We start from the raw sequence: 22,130 nt of genomic DNA, 5'->3' as shown, positions 1-22,130 counted from the left end.
GGCCATTTCCACTTTGGTAAAATGTCTGTTCATGTTTTTTGTCCTTTTTAGGTGGGTCATTTGTTGGATTTTTAACTGGTGAGTTCTGAGAGTTCTTTATACATTCCCTTTGTTGGATATGTGGGTTGCAAATATTTTCTCCACTCTGTAGCTTGCCTTTTTACCTTCTTAAGAGAATATTTTGCAAACTAAAAGCTTTTACCTTGAAGTTCAACTTATTATTTTTTTTCTTTTATGGATCATGTTTTTTGTGTCAAGTCTAAGATCTCTGCCTAACGCTAGATCCCAAAGTTTTGTTTTTTGGGTTTTTTTTTTACAAAAGATGTAAAAAACATTTAACATTTAAGTCCATGATCCATTTTGAGTTGACTTTTGCATTATTTTTTCTTTCCTGGGATGACTATTTGCTTGAGCACCATTTGTTGAAAAGTTTATTCTTCCTCCAATGAATTACTTTTGTCAACAATCAGTTGGCCATATTTACATGGGTCTGTTTCTGGATTCTCTGTTCTGTTCCATTTATCTATGTGAATACATCTCCACTAATTTCACATATTGATTACTGTAGCTATATAATGTCTTAAAATCTAGTATACTAATTCCTCTCACTTTGTTCTTCATTTTCAAGATTGTTATAGCTATTCTAGTTCCTTTGCCTTTCCATATATAAACTATAGAATAATCTTGCTTATATCTACAAATAATATTGCTGAGATTTTGAAATGAACTGCATTAAAACTGTATATTAGTTTGGGGATAACTGACAACATTACTATGTTGAGCCTTCTAATTCATGAACATAGTAAGTCTCTGCATTTAGAAAGATCTTTGATTTCTTTCATCAGTGTTTTGTAGTTTTCAGCATAGTCATCCTGTACATGTTTTGTTGGAGCTATACCTAAAATATTTTTTGAGCAACTGTAAATTGTGTTGTATTTTTAACTTCTGTGTCCATGTTCATTGCTAGTATATAGAAACACAATTGCTTTTTATTTGCTTATCTTGCATCCTCCAACTTTATCGAACTCATCATTTCTAGGAGTTTTCTTTGTATATTCCTTGAAATTTCCTATCTAGACAATTATATTATCTGCAAATAGGGACAGTTTCTTTCTTACTTTTGGATCTGTATATTTTTGTTTTCTTTTCTTCCCTATTGCACTGGGCAAAAGACTCGTTATGATGGTGAATAAGAGTGGTAAAAGTGCACATTCTTGCCTTGTTCCTGACTTTATGAGGAAAGCATTAAGTCATTTACCATTAAGCATAACCTTAGCTGTAGGTTTTTTGTAGCAGAAAGTTTTGCTTTATTTCTGGTTTTCTGAGATTTTTTTCATGGATGCATGTTGAATTCTGTCAAACGCTTTTCTGCATCAATTGATATAATCATGGGATTTTCTTCTTTAGCCTTTTAATGTAGTGGATTACATTAACTGATTTTCAAATATTAAGCCAGCCTTGCATCCCTGGAACAAACCTCCCTGGGTCATGTTATATAATTGTTTTTAAATATTGATGAATTCTATTTGTTAATATTTTCTTAAGGATTTTTATGTGTGTAATCATGCGGGATATTGGTCTATAGTTATCTTTTATTGTATTAACTTTTCCTGATTTTGGTAAAAAGGTAGTTCTAGCTATATTAAATTATAAGTGTTCCCTCCACTTCTACTTTCTGGGAGCTACTGCATAGAATTGGTTTTAATTCTCCAGTGAAACCATACAGACCTGGAAATTTTTGGGAATGTTTTAAATTATTAATTTAATTTCCTTAATAATTATAAGAATACTCAAATTATCTATTTCATACTGGGTGAGTTTTGATAGTATGTGCTTTTGAAGAAAACGGTGCATTTCATCTAAGTTATGAAATTTCGGTTTGTAGGTCTGTATTATTTTTCCTCTTTGTTGTCAATGTTATTGAACTTTTAGAAGTATCTTTTGTTTCAATGATTTCCTTTATTGTTTTTCTCTTTTCAATTTCATTGATTTCTTCCCTTATTTTTAATATTTTCTTTTTCTTGCTTTGGGTTTATTTAACTCTTCTTTTTCTAGCTTTTGGCAGTGGGAGCTTAAATAATTGATATGAAATTTCTGTTCTTTTCTAATGTAAGCATTTAGTGCTATAAATTTCTCTCTTGGCACTGCGTTAGCGGTGTCCCACAGATTTTGATATATCATATTCTCTTTTTAATTTAGTTGAATGTATTTTTATTTATTTATTTATTTATATTTATTTTATTGTTGGCTGCATTGGGTCTTCGTTGCTGTGTGTGGGCTTTCTCTAGTTGTGGCGAGCGGGGGCTACTCGGCTACTCTTCACTGCAGTGCATAGGCTTCTCATTGCGATGGCTTCTCTTCTTGAGGAGCACAGCCTCTAGGCACGCGGCTTCAGTTGTGGCATGCGGGCTCAGTAGTTGTGGCTCGCGGGCTCAGCAGTTGTAGCTTGCGGGCTCTAGAGCGCAGGCTCAGTAGTTGTAGCACAGGGGCTTAGCTGCTTCGCAGCATGTGGGATCTTCTTGGACCAGAGCTTGAACCCGTGTCCCCTGCATTGGCAGGCTGATTCTTAACCACTGCGCCACCAGGGAAGCCCCTGAATGTATTTTTTATTTCCTTTAAGACTTCCTTTTTGATGCATGGATTATTTAGAAGTATGTTGCTTAATTTCCAAATGTTTGGTTTTCCTGTTATCTATTATTAATTTCTATTTGATTCCACTGTGGTCTGAGAACACACTCTGTATTATTTCAACTCTTAAATTTGTTGAGGTTTGTTTTATGGCCTAGGACACAGTCTACCTTCATCTGTGCCCTGTGGTGCTTAAAAAGAATGTGTGTTCTACCTCTGTACAGTGGAGTGTTCTTTAAATGTCAGATCCTGTTAATGGGTGGGGTTATTAAGCTCTTCTATAACCTTGATGATTTTCTGTCTGATTGTTCTATCAGTTGTTGACAGTAGGATGCTGAGGTCTCCGACTATAATTGTAAATTTAACTATTTCTCCTTTCAGTTCTTTCAGTCTTTGCTTCACTTACTTTGCAGTTCTGATGCTTGGTGCACACACATTTAGGATCTCTATGTCTTCTTGGTAGAGTGTCCCTTTTATCATTATGTTCTCTCTGTCCCTTTCTATCCTGGTTAATGTCCCTCTCTGTCCCTGTTAATTTTCTTTGCTCTGAATTCTGATGTTAAGAGCCACTATTGTTTCTTCTGACTGCTGTTGGCATGATATATATATTTCCATTTTTTTACTTTCAATCTACATGTGTTATTATATTTGAATTGAGATTCTTGTAGACAGCATACAGTTGGGTCACTTTAAAAAAATCCATCCCGCCTATATTTGTGTTTTAAAAGGTATATTTAGACCATTTATATTTAATGTTATTATTGACTGTGTCAGGGCTTATGTCTGCCATTTACTTTTTAGTCTCTATTTGTTCTGTTTTTCATTTATCAATTTTCTTTTCCTGCCTTTCTGTGGGTTATTTGAACATTTTTTTTTAGAATTCAATTTTTTTTTTTTTTTTTTGGTGGTACGCGGGCCTCTCACTGCTGTGGCCTCTCCCATTGCGGAGCACAGGCTCCGGACGCACAGGCTCAGTGGCCATGGCTCACGGACCCAGCCGCTCTGCGGCATGTGAGATCCTCCCAGACCGGGGCACGAACCCGCGTCCCCTGCATCAGCAGGTGGACTCTCAACTGCTGCGCCACCAGGGAAGCCCTAGAATTCAATTTTGATCTATCCGTTGTGTTTTTGAGTGTATCTCTTTGTACACTTTTTTGTTTTTTGTTTTTGTTTTTGGTGGTGGTCATTCTAGATATTACATGATATATAAACATCACAGTTTACTGGTATTGACATTTCACCAGTTCAAATGATGTACAGAAACCCTACCTCCTTCTACTTCCCTTTATCCTTCCTCATTTATATTTTAATTCTCTTAAAATATTTCCTCTACATATATCTCAAACCACATCAAACAGCATTACAAGTTCTGCTTCAGTCATCGAAAGTCATTTATGAAACTTCATATCAGCAGGAAGATGTGTTGTTCTGACCCATATTTTTACTCTTTCCATTGTTCTTGCCCTCTTCCTGATGTTCTAAGAACTCTTAATCTTATTATTTCCTTTCTGTTTAGGGAATTTCCTTTAGCCATTCCCTTATGAAAAAAGAGAGGTAGCAAATGCTCTCTTCTTTTCTCTCATCTGATGTCTTGATTTTCCCTTCACTGCTGCTGGATATTTTCACTGGATATAGGTTTCTGGATCAAATAGTTCTTTTTTTTCAGCACTTAAAATATTGTGCCACTAACTCTGAGCCTTTATGATTTCTGATGAGAAATTCACTGTCATACTATTTTTGTTTGCCCTCTATAGGTAATGTGTTTCAAACTGCTTTCAAGATTTTTAAATTTGTCTTCAGTTTTCCAAAGTTTGACAATGATGTGTCTTGATTGTATCTTTTGCTAAGCTTATAAAGTTTCATCCATTATTTGTTTGAGTACTTTTTCAGACTCATTCTCTTTCTCCTCCCCTTCTGGAAGTCTGACGAATGAATGCTGGATTCTTTTGTTATAGTCCCTCAGATTCCTGAGGCTCTGTTCTTTTCTTTTTCCTCAGTCTTTTTTCTTTCTGTTATTTCTATTGTTCAAATATTAAGTTCACTGATTTTTTTTTCTCTGTCACTTCCACTTCTGCTGTTGAGCCCATGCAGCAATTTTTTGTTGTTTTTATTGTTGTATTTTTCAGTTCTATAATCTCCATGTGCTTCTTCTTTATATCCTCTATTTCTTTCCTGAGACTTTCTATTTCTTTGCTGAGATGTTCAATTTATTCATATGTTTCAAGTGTGTTTATAATTGCTCATTGAAGCCTTTTATATGATGGCTGCTTTGAATTACTTGTATTTCTAACATCTGTATCATCTCGGTGTTGGAAGCTGTTGATTGTCTCTATTCTTTCAAGTTGAGATTTTATTGCTTCTTGGTATGACAAGTGACTTTCCATTGAAACCTGGACATTTTGAGTAGCGTAATATAGGACTCTGGATCTTATTTAAACCCTCTGTTTTAGTTGGCTTCCTGTAACACTGCTCTAGCAGGGGAAAGGGTGGTACTGCCTTGTTAGTGTCATGTAGGGGTAAATGTCTGGGTTTTCCCACTTGGTCTTCACTGACACCCAAGCGGGAGGAGGGGCTTGTTACTGCTAGGTGGAAGTGAGAGTACCCACTAGGTTTCCGCTAATACCATTCTGGATGGGAGGGGTGAGAGTGCCTCATTATTGTTCCTCCATGTGGCCTCCACTGACACCACATTACCACTGGACCTTGTTAATGAGTGGTGGTAAAAGTCCTGTCTTCCCACTAGTTTTCCTCTGACACCACCCTACTGGGGAGTGGGAGGGATCCTTTTTTACTGCTGGGTGGGAACTGAAATCCAGCCTCCTCACATAGTCTCCACTGACACTGAAGGGTGGTGGGGATGAGCCTCATTCCCTGGTGGGGATGAAAGTCCCTGCTCCCCACTTGGCTTTCTTTTTTTGTTGTTTTTGGTTTTTGGTTTTTTGTTTTGTGGTACGCGGGCCTCTCACTGCTGTGGCCTCTCCCACTGCAGAGCACAGGCTCCAGACACGCAGGCCCAGCAGCCACGGCTCACGGGCCCAGCCGCTCTGCGGCACGTGGGATCCTCCCGGACCGGGGCACGAACCCGCATCCCCTGCATCAGCAGGCTGACTCTCAACCACTGCACCACCAGGGAAGCCCCCCACCTGGCTTTCTTGACACCATTCTGCCATGAGAGGAGGGGAGAAGTTTGGGCAGTCTCATTAAAGCCTATGCTCACCACTGGTCTTTGACAGCCTGGGTGGGGTTGGGGTCACAGTTCTCTCTGAGGCATTTGGCTGGAATAGAGTGTACAATGTCTGAAAGCTTTTTGTCTTTCTAGTCCTTGGGCCAGAGAGAGTAGAAATTCATTGGAGCTATTTTTTGTCTGTATCTGTTGTCAGTTCTAGGTTCCTAGCTTTTCCAGCACCCAGCCTAGGATATAAGAGATGCAAAGAAAACCCAATGAACTCATCACTGTGTTGTACCTTGGGTACTGAGGTCTCTAGCTGGTTTGCCTTCTTCTCTACACCTTTCAGAGTTTTCTTTTTTTATTAAACTTATGATTATTTATTTATTATTTTTGGCTGCGTTGGGTCTTCGTTGCTGTGCAGCCTTTCTCTAGTTGTGGCGAGCAGGGGCTACTCTTCAGTGCAGTGCATGGGCTTCTCATTACAGTGGCTTCTCTTGCTGCAGAGCACAGGCTCTAGGCGCATGGGCTTCAGTAGTTGTGGCACACAGGCTCAGCAGTTGTGGCTCACTGACTCTAGAGCACAGGCTCAGTAGTTGTGGCACACAGGCTTAGCTGCTCTGCGGCATGTGGGATCTTCCTGGACCAGGGATTGAATCCATGTCCCCTGCATTGGTTGGCAGGTGGATTCTTAACCACTGCGCCACCAGGAAAGTCCCTCAGAGTTTTCTTATGTTGGTTTTACATACGATGATCAGGGGTTTTAGTTGTATTCAGTGGGAAGAATAAGGAAAAGTACTTTTACTCCATCTTCCTGGAAGTTCCTATTTAATTTTATGTCCTTGTCCCACAGCTAGACTGTAAGAGCCGTGTCTGTTTTGTCTACCATAGCAATTCCAGGAACCGGTACAATGTCCAGGTGATTGTGGGTGTTTGATAATGAATGCATGAAAAGTACTAAAAGGAAATAGAATTAAATCTTTACAGTGTAGACTTTTTTTTTAACATCTTTATTGGAGTATAATTGCTTTACAATGGTGTGTTAGTTTCTGCTTCATAACAAAGTGAATCAGTTATACATATAAATATATTCCCATATCTCTTCCCTCTTGTGTCTCCTTCCCTCCCACCCTCCCTATCCCACCCCTCTAGGTGGTCACAAACCACTGAGCTGATCTCCTACAGTGTAGGCTTTTGATGGTAGAACAATAGTGATTTTCCCCCTCTCTCTCTATACATCGAACAATTTTTCTAAAATTAGCATGTATCACCTTTATAATGGAAGAAATGAGCTTTTTAACAGAAGAAATTGAAGCCCAAGATAGGTGAAGATATATTGAGAGCATCCATTTTTTCCAAAAGAGGTTTATTCTCCAGATTCAGATAAGTCACATTACAGGTATGGAAAGAATTTGCAGGTATAACTAGAAAACTATTGTCAATAGTACTCAGAGAGTAAGAAAGGAGGCAAAAGCCTGGATGGAGTTGGGAAGATATCCTTGCTTCACTTATATAAAAGGAGAGATTGTTGAGTATTTACTTAAGTGAGACTGGTACTGAAACTTCACAAATGCTGGGCAGAATAATTAGATGCTAGTTCATAGATATTAAAAGACACTAATTATGAGGAGCCTGCCAAGGGAAGGTGGTAAGGTTAAGCCCCCAGACATGATAGGAATGAGAGGTAGGGGTGGAGAAATGGAGGGGAATTTACAAAACAAATACTTACTCATTCCCTCTGGTAAACTCAATGTCCAAAGTTCATGAACTTCTTGAATATCACTCTTTCATTTCCATCCCCAACTTCTGACCTAAATTTCCCTGCAGTTAGTCCACCATGCTTATGAACTTCTGGTTTAGCCCCTCTTGTGCATGCTTAAGCAACACTTCTCAGTTCCACCCTACCTGCCCACCCTGTCGTTTTTTGTTGCTTAATCCCTTGGCCTAGTGCCACCCTACTCCCCTGGCAGAGCAACCAACTCTTCCACTATAGGACAACATACATCCACTAATAACAATTCATGCCATACCAACAACATTTCCCTTTTCAATGAAGTTACTCAATTGGTAAATCGAGGAATGCCAATGAACCCCACTGACAACAAGATATTTGGCAGGCTCTCTACTGCCTAATACATATCTTGGCATTTGGAGTTCAAATAATGAGAAACAGACTTAATTGGATTGGACTGGATTGAATAGAGACCTATGGCATAGCTTAGTCAAAGGAGAAATGAAGACCAGTTCGATAATGGTATCTAACAAGAGGTGATTAATGGGTTAATATCACCCTCAAAGAAGATCTTTAGAGATAAGCTAAATCTATCACAGTGAACTATTTTCTAGTCAATGATGTAGCAGTTACTTGAATGAGGGCATTAAAGCTGTGGCTTACTGGAATGACAACTGGCACAAAGTTGGGAATGACAGCTAATGAAATAACAGAACCAGATTTCAAAAACATTTTGACAGCTTGTGCTTGGTTAAAACTAAGAGGATAAAATTTAATAGGAATAAGTATAAAGTCTCATTTTTAGATGCATTAAAAACTAACCTCTCGAAAATGTCAAATAATGATAAGAGCTAAAGTATGCAAGTTTATAGTGAACATGATCCATTTATACTTTATAAATTGTCATAATATTGTTGGAAAGTAATGGGGCAAATGTTTCAACAGTCATAAACTACTTTTTTCTCTTTGACACAGTAACTCCATTCCTCAGGATTTATACTGAAAAAAGTAATCTAAAAAGAAGAAAATGCCACATGCAAAAAGAAGCTCATTACAGCACTACTTATAATAGTAAAAACCTGGAGACAAATGTACAATAACATTGATAATGCTTAGTAATTTGATATGTATCAACCACATTATGTACCTTAAAAAAGGGAGGAGAGTTTTAAAGGAAGAGGTATTATTCTGAAGACAATACAGCACCAGAAATAAATCTTACAGTATGTGATTAAAACAAAATTATTTCCCATTCTATGAATACAATTGCAAAATTATATGTGCTTATGTATACTTTCAACAAGAATTATGAACAAGAACAGCATAAAAACAGAAAATGAAGGCAATCTGTTAGAATATTGTGATTTTTTTTCTCCTCTAATATCTATTGTTTCAGTAGTGTATAAGTTAATGAATTTTTAGCTGCACAAGACAGGATGAGAGATCTAACCTGTTATCAGTTTATGCTCATAAGATACCTAACAGTTTTTATTAGGGGCAAAGCACATGTTTGTTGGTTTGTTCTTTTCTCTTTAAAAGGTGTTTATTGATCATATACAAAATAAAGAATACCTTATATATCACAAACATACACTATGTACAGCAATAAATACCCAGGGCCCGGCCCAGTGCTGCCCCTCGTGGACAATAATTTAGCAATAAATGCTGCACCGGGCAGGGAGGGCACGAGGCCAGCCGCCACCCAGGTCAGCCAGGGTGCTCTAGTGAGGCCTCTCCCCACCTGGATCTTCAACAACCCTCGCCCACCCCAGCCCACCCCGGCAGATACCAGCGTACCCACCCCACCTCCTGTCTTCAGCCCTAGGCAGGGCAGGCAGGGTCTGATCAACTCTGCTCCGCCAACCTATCAGCACCAAAGCACATGTTTAAATGGAAGAAGAGTTATGTCCCCAAAGAAAGAGTTAACCAGAAATCTACACAGAGATCAGAACTCTGAGCAAATGAGGTAAAAAAAATCTCCTTCTACTGGAATGTCTGGAATATTTTATGGAAGTCTAGGGGTCATCATAAGATGGAGCACATCTCTACAGGACTAATCCTTGATGACATTCCATAATAGGTGTGGCTTCTCTCTTCTGCCCACTCTGGAACCAGAATGTGACTGCCAGGACCAGTTCAGTCCACCCCAAATTAAAACAGTACAAGGATATTTTTCTACTTTATATCGAAACACCACAGTTATTTTTTTTAAACTGTGGTGCTGGTACAAAAGTGGACAAATATATCTATAGAACAGAATAAAAAGTACAGTAACAAATTCATAAATATAAGAAAATTTAATATATGATAAACGTGGCATTGCAAAGCAGTGGGGGAAAGACGGATACCTTCTTGGAATGAGGCTCTTAACTAAAGTCTTCTCAAGTTAACTAACTAACCCCAGGAGGGTATATATATATTTTTTTTTAACATCTTTATTGGAGTAGAATTGCTTTACAATGGTGTGTTAGTTTCTGCTTTATAACAAAGTTAATCAGCTATACATACTCATATGTCCCCATATCTCCTCCCTCTTGCGTCTCCCTCCCTCCCACCCTCCTTATCCCATCCCTCTAGGTGGTCACAAAGCACGGACCTGATCTCCCTGTGCTATGTGGCTGCTTCCCACTAGCTATCTATCTTACATTTGGTAGTATATATAAGTCCATGCCACTCTCTCACTTCGTCATACAGGAGGGTATATTCTTGATTGAGGTATTTCAAATGTTAACTAGTGCCCCCAGGATATGGATTAAAACTAAATAACACCTCTATATTACATGTTTAAAACTGAAGTGTTTTAAATTAAATGCCAGACAACACAACAGCATTTTATTACAGGTGACCACAGGTGGTACTTTCATTAGCTGTTTCAAAAGCCCATACCTTAATACCAGCTGGATTTTCATCAGCCCCAACCAGGCCAGGGAATCAATCCCAGTCCCCTCATTTCCCTGAGGGTTTGTGGTCTGTGCTCCTCTAGATACCAACTTCTACTTGGTCAAGGTTCTTAGTGTGAGCAATAGAAACAATTCTAATTGATATATGAGCAAATAATTTTATTGGAAGGGTATCAGTAGCTGCCATAATTGATGAGGAGACTAAGGATCTAGTTTTGGGCATAAACTAAGGCACATCCATTATCCTGGTGACATAAATGTTCTACTTGTGCTATTGCTGAAGACCCTGTCACCCAACACTGGTCAATCAACGACACCACAGCCACTGTGAATGAGCTCTAACCTGACCACCACTCCCTCCAGATGAAAATTTCCAGAGGGCAGCAAATGGTCAGGCCTAGATCACATGCTCAGCCACAAGGTGTCAGAAAGTGAGACAGGGGCATTTCTCCCCTGCTTTGGCTTCCAAAGTGGAAAGCAGAGCTGCCCCCTCCTTATCTGGGTTATTTCTGAAAATAGGAAGAGTGTTTTCATACCGGGCAGCCAAAATAATACATGCTCATTTTACCCCACCAATTACACATTCTCCTTTCTCTTAAAGGCTCAAATGAGGTCACATTCTCTTCCTTCTCCCCAGATCAAAACCTACATTCAGGAAAGTATCTGATTAATATTTTTAGTATGAAGAAATGACTGATAATGGAAAGTGTATTGGTACCTTGCTTCTGATAGTATCTGGCCTCAGACCAATTACATAAACGATTTGAGCCTTGAGTTCCTCATCTTTAAAATGGGAATACCATCACTTAACCTCATAGGGTTGTTGCAAAAACTCAAAATGCCACAGTATATCTGAAATGCTTCCTACATGAAGGACACAAAACAGGGCTTGAGTAAGTGTAGAGTCCTAACGCCATAGAGAGACTACTGTTGTAAAGATGCCCATTTTCCTCAAGTTAAACTAGAAATTCAGTACAATTTAATAGTTTTTTTTTAAACTGGACGAAGCGATTCCAAGTTTACAAAGAAAATGTGAGACCCCAAACAATATCTGAAACAGAAGAATAAAGTCTCATCCATTCAGAGATCAAAACATATTATGAAGCAACTGTAATTAAAATGTGGGATACTGGTGCAGAAGTAGGGAAACAAATGAAATGAAATAGTCAAAACAAATTCATGTGTATATAGGAATTTAGTATATAATAAAGGTGGCATTTCAGATCAGGTGAGAAAAGATGGGTTATTCAATAAATGCTGTTGGAAAAATTGATTCTACATTGGAAAAAAATAAACTCTTCATACTATATATAAAAAATAGACTTCAGATGGATTAAATATATAAATGCAAAAAAAAACCCAAAAAACAAAATAAAAAACCTCCATATGGACTAGAAGAAAATATAGGAGGATATTTTTATTCCTTTGGGATAGGGAAGCCCTTACTAAATAAAATACAAAAATCACAACAATAAATGAAAACAGCTGGACACAATAAACCAAGTTAAAAAATACAGGCAACAAAGCAGAAGTAAATAGTTACTACATTTTACAGGCCAAGGATTATCATTTAGCCTCATATGATAAGAGCACCTCCACATAAAGGTATCTCTTTATTTGACACCACATGGCTCCTCAAAGCAAGACAAATACTTCATCTTAAGCCAACCTAAGACAAACAAACAAACCGCTGACCTGTTCCAACAGTGAAGGGAAACACTGGCGGAGCAGCTACAGGGCACCTTCAGAAAAATGAGAAAAATGTATTCCTTCTAAGGAGCCACATTTGGCATATTCAGTTAGAGCAGAGGCTGGGCTGCATCTCAGCACCCAACAGCACCCCAATCACATCATTCTCACGGGTCCTGAATGGCTGTGCTGTACTTACCAACAAGTCGTCAGTCTCCTACGTTTGTCTTCCACAATATTGTGATATGATGAGAATATATATATTGATGATTGGTTGATGTGGGGAAAACTCCCACATTATTTGGCATCAGAAGTATTCTGTGGGGGGGAGGAAACAGGGTTTTCCTTTAGTTGAAGTGTTATGAGCAGAGTACAGGAAAAACAGGAGTTTTTCTTTTTAGTCTTTCTAAGGATTTTCAATAATATTTTTTTGCTTTTATTTAGATTTTGCTTTGCTCTACATTGCAATCTATTTGTGGGATGCAGCTAACAATGCTTAGAGGGAAGTTGATAGCCCTAAATTCCTATATTAAAAAAGAAGAAAAGTCACAAATCAATGACCTCAGCCTATGCTTTAGAAAACTAGAAAAAGTAGGACAACCTAAACCCAAAGTAAACATAAGAAAATAATAAAGAGCATAAATCAATACAACAGAAAAGAACAAACTAAAAAAAATAGAGAAAAATCAATGAAAAGCTAGTTCTTGGAGATCAACAAAATTAATAAAATCTAGCCAGACTGTCAAAAAGTCAAAAAAAGGAGAAGACACACAAATTACCAAAAGTGAGGAAGATAACATCACTACAGATCCTAAAGATACTAAGGGAATACTATGAACAATTTTATACAAATAAATTAGGCAGTTAAAATAAAACAAATTACTTGAAAGACACAACCAAGATCACCCCCAAAAGAAACAGATAAACTGAATAGCCCAAGAGCTATTAGAGAAATTGAAATTGTAGGTTAAAAAAAAAAGAACCCATAAAGAAAACTCCAGAAAGCTTCAATTCTACTAGACATTTAAAGAAGAAACAATACCATCTCTAACAAACTCTTTTATAAAATTGGAAAAAAAGCTGAAAGGAAAAAATACTTCCCAACTCATTTTATGAGACTAGCATTACCCTGACACCAAAATCATACAAAGACAGTGTAAGAAAACAACAGGTCCATATCCTCCATGAACATAAATGAGATACAAGCTACCCATGCATAAATTAAGACTTCACACTGTCCTACAAATACAAGCAACTCAGCATTGTTGGCTGCCCTTCCAGGTCTGTTAAGTCCTGCCTTTTTCATCAGAAGGCATCCTTCTTGAGGACAGAAGCCTCAACATTTGTCTCCTCATAGCACCTCCCACGGTCCTCAGCACTTGCTGACCCATCACTACACAGATAAGACATTGAGTACATCCACAAATTATTTTAGAGAAAAAGCAAGAGGAGAAAGGGATTTTTGTACAAGAGAAGAGAGAGGAAATTCTTGTGGGTTTTGTACAGATGGGGCCAAGGGAAAATTACACATGTGAAAAGAAGGAGTATGTGAAATAGTGTCGTTGGTACACACAAATGCAATAATTTCATTCTTTTTTTGAAAATGACAACTATTCTAATTTTTAATGGTAATGCTTTATTGAATGCAAACTATACACTGGCTCCTCATTCCTAAGGCTGGAGATGATAATTTCCTCTTTTCATCTGATTATATTTGGTGAAACAATTCAAAGGCTGAGATGCAAACACATTCTATTTCAGGTGCATGACCTTTCTCCTGGGCTCAACACAAGAGTGATTACAGCTGAAGACACCAGGTCCTACCAGCAGAATTTTTCTCACAGTCTTGACTTTGGCTTTGTAGTTCTGGACCTTAACATCAAAGCAGAGGGCGGCCAGAGGAAGTGACTCATTTCTGCTTGATGCAAGTTGAAAGCTTCTAATGAGGAAAAGCAAGATGCACATCTCCCTCTCCTAGTATGTAAAGTCTTTGTAATTTAGGACTTAGGACCTATATGGATTTGAAATATCAAGCATTGGAGCTGGAGTGGTTGGGGACAACTCTGGTGGTATGGTAGGCCATGGAATGTCAAAAGGTGAAACCCTGGTAAGATTAAACATCAAAACCCTCCCCTCTTCCAGTTTCCTGTGGGATGTGGATTACAATCATTGATGGAGCATAACTGGGATGGAGCTGGAGAAAATATTATCAACTAGGCATTTTAAAATATTTGTGAGAGCTAGCTTCTCTGAATGAGAACCCATCCTATTTCCATGGTGACCCACTGGGTATTGATTCTAAAAATCCATGAGTCAGAAGAGTCCTTGTCTTCTCCAAGTTATTGTCCAGGACTCCAGGGAACCCCAACACATTAACCTTTCTGGATTCCTTTTTTTGCCACTAGCCTAGGAGTTTCTGGAAGGCGGTGGGGGGTGGCAAGACTCTGTCCTATTCATTCTGTAACCTTAGCAACTGACCCGGAAGAGCTGTTCCCTCAAAATTTGGTGAATTATAAACATGCATGTCTCATCCTATTTCTTCCAGAGTATAAGCTCCAGGTACGGATAACAGTATTCCTATGATCTGTTGAGCACCTGCCTCCCTCACTGAACTGTGAACTTCCTGAGAGTGAAATCCGTGTCTGATTTATCTTGGTCCCCCCTGCTCCCTGTATTCAAAACAGAGTAAGCACTCAGTATGAGTTTGCTGAATGACTTGAATGCACATGTGCATGAATGAACAACAAAAGCCTCCCTAAATTTTATTTATCAATTATACCTCAATAAAGCTGGGGAGGGGGGGAATGAGCCTCCCTGTTTCTGACAGTGGATCAGCTGCTTTGCTATTTTCCCGCAGCCTAGAGCTCAACGCCTAGGGCATCTAAAGTTATCTATTAGTGCGGTGGTTCTCAAATTGGTGTGTATCAGAATCACCTAGAGGCCCAGGTTCTTTGATGTACCAGAGGGCCTAGGCCTTTGTAGTTTTACTAAGTTAGGCCTTTGTAGTTTTACTAAGTCCCCCAGGTGATTCTAATACCAACCCAAACCGGAGAACTCACGCTTTTGTGCAATGCTTATCAACCTTTTTCATGTTGAACCATCACAGAGCATGATACGTATTGAGCATATTGGAGTAAACAAGATGAAGCTACTTGTAGCCAGGGGACTCAAACTCTTGGCCCACTGATGATCTTTTCGTTCACTGGAAACACCAGTTGGAACATGCTGCAGAACCCTGATATTCAAACAGTGGTCTGGGGACAAACAGCTTCAGCATCAACCAAGGGCTTGTTAAAAATGCATATCTCAGGCCCTCCCCAGACCCCTGAAGCAGCATTCTAACAAGATCTCCAGAAGATTTGTGTGCCAATGAAAGACTGAGAAACACTAGTTTTAACAACCCTAACCTTGAACTCCAACTCCTCTCTGACCTAAACAAAACCTATGTGTGTCCAGGAAAAGGCATGACTCTTCCCTCCCTGTGGTTGACACAGAGAAGCAGGGGAAGTGGGGCAGAAATCTGCTGAGCTCAGCTACAACCACTATTTACACTTGAGGACAGCGGGTGGGGGATGGGGGGGTAGTGCACATGTTGTTCCATTCCTGTCAGAGCACCATTGAGCCAGAGCGTAATGGACGCTATCTTAGATGTTTAAAAAAAGAAAAACAGTCAAAATTCTAAAAGATGCTGAAGGAAATTTTGTACAGACCTTTGAGCTCACTCTCTGCAGCTGAGATACATCCAGGACAGTTTTCTGCTCCATTCCTGCTATCATGACTCTAGTTCATTCATTCACTCATTCATTCATTGAGCATCGATTTTGTAGCAGGCACCACAAATACAAATGTGAAACAACGCTTCAGATTGTTGCTCAAGCCTCTGCCCACAGCCTCTCGTCCTCCCAGTTCACACTGCCTGCTGCACCAGACTAACCTCAGAATATGTATTTCAGTGTCACTCCCTTGGACCAGATGCTCTTAGGGTGCCAACCTTCTTTATTTGCTGGCCTATCTCCCAGAATTTTCCTATATAGACCTACCAACCCCTGAAGCTGGACTGTCCTTTAAATGTGCCAAGCGCTTTGCTCCTGGAATCTGTTTCAGCAGGTCTAGGAAGAGGCCTGAGCAACATATTTTTGTAAAGCTGATGCACAGCCATGACTGAGAAACACTTGTTAACAAGATCAGAGACATGACCCCTGTCTTCTGGACACTCATGGCCCAGCCAAGCAGGGTGTGAAGGCAATGACAGCATGAGGTGGGAGGTGCGGTACTCAGTAAAGTGTTGACATCAACATGGGTGGGCTGATCCTGGACAGGACAGCCAGGAGGCTGGCTGGAGGAGAGAACGGCTGAAATGTTTTGTAGGTAAATGAGAGGAAGAAAGATACGCAGGCAGGAGACACGGTGTGAAGCTTCATACCACCTTTGGGGAACTAGAGTGAATTTAGTGTGGCCGGAGCTCGTGCAGGGTGGCGTCAGGAGGAGAGGATGGTGAGGCAGAGGGCCAGATTTCAGAAATCAGCTATGCCACACTAGAGAAGTTGGTCTTAATCACATAAAGGGGTGCAGGAGGGCGGTATGGAGATTTTAATTGGGAATGCAGATCTGAACTTGAGTATCAAATGAGGAGTCTGGACGTTTTGCAGAGGATGTGTGGTAAGATGGGGGTGGGGCTGAGGGCATGAGAGTCGAGTGAAAGAAGACTAGTTAGAGAAGCCTTATGCAGAGAAACAGAAAGACAACTGTCATGACTTGGTTCTGCTGCTCGTTGCTATGCAGCCTCCATTGAGTCATGCCATTTCCCAGGGCCTCAGTCTCTTCATCTGTAACGTAGGCGGGTTGCACCATATAACCAGAAAGATCATTCTCAGCGCTACGAGCTCATGATGTGGTGAAATTTAGTCTGATTTTTTTTAATTGTGGTAAAATACACATAACGTAAAGTTTACCATTTTAACCATTTTTAAGTATACAGTTCAGTGTTATGAAGTACATCCACATTGTTGCGCAACCACCACCGCCACGATCCATCTTCAGAACATTTTTATCTTCCTCAGCTGAAACTCTGCACCCATTAAACACTAACTCCCCATTTCCTCCTCCTCCTAGCCCCTGGCAACCACTATTCTGCTTTCTGGCTCTATGAATTTGACTATTCTAGTACCTCATACAAGTGGAATCATAGAGTATTTATTCATTTGTGACTGGCTTATTTCACTTAACATAATGCCTTCAAGGTTCATCCTTACTGAAGCTTGTGTCAGAATTTCCTTCTATTGAATGTATATACCACATTTTGTTCATCTATTCATCTCTTGACAAACACTTCGGTTGCGTCTACCTTTTGGCTATTGAGAATAATGCTACTATAAAGATGAGTGTACAAACATATGTTTAGGGAAAGTCCTGCTTTCAATTCTTTTGAGAATATACCTAGAAGAAGAACCACTGGATCATATGGTAATTCTATATTTAATTTTTTGAGGCACTGCCAAAACTGTTTTCCACAGTGGCTACTACAGCATTTTACATTCTCACAAGCACTGCACAAGGGTTCCAATTTCCCCAAACTTCATCAACACCTGTTATTTTCTGGCTTTTTGATAATACCATCCTAATGGGTGTGGAGTGGTATCTCATTGTGATTTTGATTTATATTTCCCTAATGATTAGTAATGTAGAACAGCTTTTCATGTGCTTATTGGCCATTTTCTTCTTTGGACTTTTAAGCTATTCAAGCCCTTTGCCCATTTTTGAATTGGGTTGTTTGCTTTTTCATTGTTCAGCTATAGGAGTTCTTTATATATTTTAGATATTAATCCCTTATCACATACATGATTTACAAATTGTTTTCCATTCAGTGGGGTGCTTTTTCATTCTGTTGATAATATCCTTTGATGAACAGGTGTTTTTAATTTTGATGAAGTCTAATCTGTTTTTACTTTTGTCGCCTGTTTCTTTGATGTCAGATCCAAGAAGTCACTGCCAAATCCAATGTCATGAGGTTTTCCCCCTAATGTTTTCCTCCAAGATTTTTACAGTTTTAGCTCTTACATTTGGGTCTTTGATCCATTTTGAGTTAATCTGTGTATATGGGGTACCATAAGGGTCCAACTTAATTCTTTTGCATTTGGATATCCAGTTTTCCTAACACCATGCTGAAAAGTGTCCTTTCCCTACTGAGTGATATTGGAGCCCTTGTCAAAAATCATTTGACCACATATGTGAGGGTTTATTTTTGAGCTCTCTATTTTATGCCATTTATTTGTCTTTATGCCAGAACCACTGTTTTGATTACTGTAGCTTTATATAAGTTTGAAATCAGGAAATGTGAGACCTTTAATTTTGTTCTCTTTTAAGATTGACTATTTAGGATCCTCTGAAAGTCCATATGAATTTTAGGATGGATTTTTTCTTTTTCTGCAAAAAAAAAAAATGTTGCTGGGATTTTTATGAGGATTGCACTGAATCTGCAGATCACTTTAGTAAATACTGACATCTTAACAAAATTAAGTCATCCAATCCATGAATATAGAATCGTTCATTTATTTTGTCTTCTTTAATTTCTTTCAGCAATGTTTTGTACTTTCAGTGTACAAGTTTTTCACCTCCTTGGTTAAGTTCACTCCTAAGTATTTTATTCTTTCTGATGCTATTTTAAATGGAATTATTTTCTTAATTTCCTTTCTGGTTTCCTCATTGTTAGTGTATAGAAATGCAACTGATTTTCACGTATTGATTTTGTATCCTGCAACTTTGCTGAATTCATTTATTAGTTCCAACAGATTTTTTTGTAGAATCTTTGGGATTTTCCACCTATAAGATCATGTCATCTGCAAACAGAGATAATTTTACTTCTTTCTTTCCAGTTTTGATGCTTTTATTTCTTTTCCTTGTCTAATTTCCCTGGCTAGGTCTTCCACTACATGTTGAATAGAAGTGGTGAAAACAGACTTCCTTGTCTCATCCCTGATCCTGGAGGGAAAGATTTTGGTCTTTCATGGTCTGAAAGAGTTTTTTTTTTTAGTTGCACTGGGTCTTCCTTGCTGCGTGCAGGCTTTCTCTAGTTGCGGCGAGTGCGGGCTACTCTTTGTTGTGGTGCGCGGGCTTCTCATTGCAGTGGCTTCTCTTGTTGCGGAGCACCGTCTCTAGGCGCGTGGGCTTCAGTAGTTGTGGCACACGGGCTCAGTAGTTGTGGCTCGCGGGCTGTAGAGTGCAGGCTCAGTAGTTGTGGCACACGGGCTTAGTTGCTCCGCGGCATGTGGGATCTTCCCAGACCAGGGCTCGAACCCGTGTCCCCTTCATTGGCAGGCAGATTCTCATCCACTGCACCACTGCCCTTAATCTATTCTTGGGGTTAAAGAACTTCAAAAGTTTGCTAAGTAAGAGACCACTTTATTAACCCAATGGGCAACAATGCTGAGAGATCAGAAAAGAAAGAGAAAGGGTGAGAAGTATCTGGTGAGTATAAAGGGTTGAGTGGGCTGCATATACTTCTAATTTTCTATAGGTATTAAACAGATTGCAAAAGAAAGAATGAAAAATGAAGCAACGTAGTAGGAGAGGCAAAAGTCTTAAAGTTGACTGAGCATCACTAAATGAAATGGCTTTGCCTTTATTTCCATGAATGACTTCCCAAGAAGACTCCAGCCTTGATTGTAAGCTAAACCAACAAACAGACAACAACAAACCCAGCACCTAAAACCAGAAGCCTTGAAAGAATGAAGAAGGAATTGGGGGACCACTCCGTGTCTATTCCAGAAGGGCCAGAAGGGGTCTCCCTCTGGGGTCCTGGCCCCTAACAAGCTATGCATAAACAACCCCGGCCACATTTACTGACAGATGGTAAGTTTGTCTAAAAATATAAGAGAGGGAACTGAAACATTTCAGAGAAGGCAGGGCTCAGGAGCAAGAAACAAAAAGAGGAAGGTAAAATTCTACTTACAAAAAAAGAGGAATGGAAATTGAATTTTCTTACAAAGAAAGTCCAGAAGCTTCCCCCTCTTCCCTGACTACTCCATCAAAAAAGGGGAAAAAATAGTCAATGGAAACAGCTCTGAGAAAAATAAGTCTCTGCACCATTACAGTTGAGAATTCAAACAACCTGAACTGAAGAGTTAGGCAATTTCTTGACTAAAGGTGTGTTTGAACTGAAAGGGCTTTTCTTAAAAACATCCATCCCTCCCACCTCAGAGAAGGAACTGAGGCTGAGAAGCCTCTGATCTCTCCCAGGGTCACAGAGCTAACTAACTAGGGTCAGAGACAGGCTGGAAAGTCATTTTCTGACATTGTCCTGTGCTCTTTTCTCTGGACACCCATAGCAGTTTGATGTACTCATTGAACTGGAATCTCTCCCTTGACTTTTCCTCAGGACCAGGTTGACATCTAAGTCTGTGGTTCTCAGAGTAGGGTCCCCTGTCAGCAGCACTAGCATCACCTGAGAACTTGTCAGAAATGAACATTCTCAGCCCCAATCCACACCTATGGAATCAGAGACTCTGGGAGTGGGGACCAGTCTCAACAAGCCCAATGGGAATTTCTGATGCATTAAAGTTTGAGAACTGCTGGTCCAAGAAATAAATCACTTTTATTCATTATAATAATATGCATAATAATGAACATGTACTTCACAATTTACAGAAGAGCTTTTAATATGCATTCTTTCTTACTTTGGTTTTCGGGAGAGATCGGCCTCTTAAAAATCTCTGTGACAATAGAAAGTTAGGTACTGACACACCTATTTTATGATCTCAAAGGTGAAGTTAAAGGAGGGTAAGTGGTGCTGAGATGGCTGGTCTAGAGAGGATAGGGCCAAAACTGCAAGGGAGTCTTCTGCCTTGAAAAATCAGCATAGTTGCCCCAAGGCACTCCTAGATAAAACTTACTACTTATCACTTCTAGATAAAATGGTGTCAACTACGGCCACCTTTCAGAACATTCTCAGAAACATAGAATGCTAGGTCAATTGTGTCATGGTACAGATGAAGAAATGATAATACTAAGTGCTCCCATTTTCTGAGGCCTTATATAGGATCCTGTCAGGTAGGAAGCAGGGTCTCAGAGAGACAACATTGTCCACTCGGATCACCAGGTGGGCCTGGAGGAGCTGGCATCAGAATGTAGGTGTTTGTCTCTAGAGCCTGCCTGCCCACGTAGGCCACATGGATTGTACTTGGTCATCCAGAGAATTAGGGGGCAGCACTGGCCCCACACTCAGTGCTCTCAACTGCATATACAGTGCCCTGTCTACCTACAGAAAACCTCTTCTCCCTAGACCAATGGCTTTCAAACGTAACGTCCATCAGAAGAATCACCTGTGAGGCTGGTTTAAACACAGATTACTCCACCTCAAGAGCTTCTGATTGCATAGGCTGGAGTGGGGCCAATGGATCTGCACTTCTAACAAGCTCCCAGGTAATGCTGATGCTGCCAGTCTGTGGACCACACTTTTTTTTTTTTTTTTTTTTTTTTTTTTTTTGCGGTACACGGGCCTCTCACTGTTGTGGCCTCTCCCGTTGCGGAGCACAGTCTCCGGACGCGCAGGCTCAGCGGCCATGGCTCACGGGCCCAGCTGCTCTGCGGCATGTGGGATCTTCCCGGACCGGGGCACGAACCCGTGTCCCCTGCATCAGCAGGCGGACTCTCAACCACTGCGCCACCAGGGAAGCCCTGTGGACCACACTTTGAGTAGAGAGGCTCTAGACACCCTAACTTGAAGAATGATCAGGCTGATGCAGCAAATGAATAAGAACCAAAGTTCTGAGTCTAATATCTTCACTGCCAGTGCTAATCAGTAACGTACACACAATCCCATGCATTTTCCCTTTAGCTTCTCATCTACATCCATCCCTCCTTTCCCTTCCATTGCCTTCTGTCCAGTTACCTCACACCAGGTAACTCTTATAATGGCCTCCTAGCTCACCAACCAGTAGGTTTCTTTGGCCTCAATCCATACTGCCCACCTCCATCAGATTTACCCTGTCAGAGCACCAATCAATTCATGTAAGGCCTA

Source organism: Mesoplodon mirus (genome assembly GCF_964341445.2).
Source record: "Mesoplodon mirus genome assembly, chromosome: 12".
Classification (NCBI taxonomy): Eukaryota; Metazoa; Chordata; class Mammalia; order Artiodactyla; family Ziphiidae; genus Mesoplodon; species Mesoplodon mirus.
The sequence above is the reverse complement of the archived record's forward strand: the minus strand, read 5'-3'. Positions refer to the sequence as shown.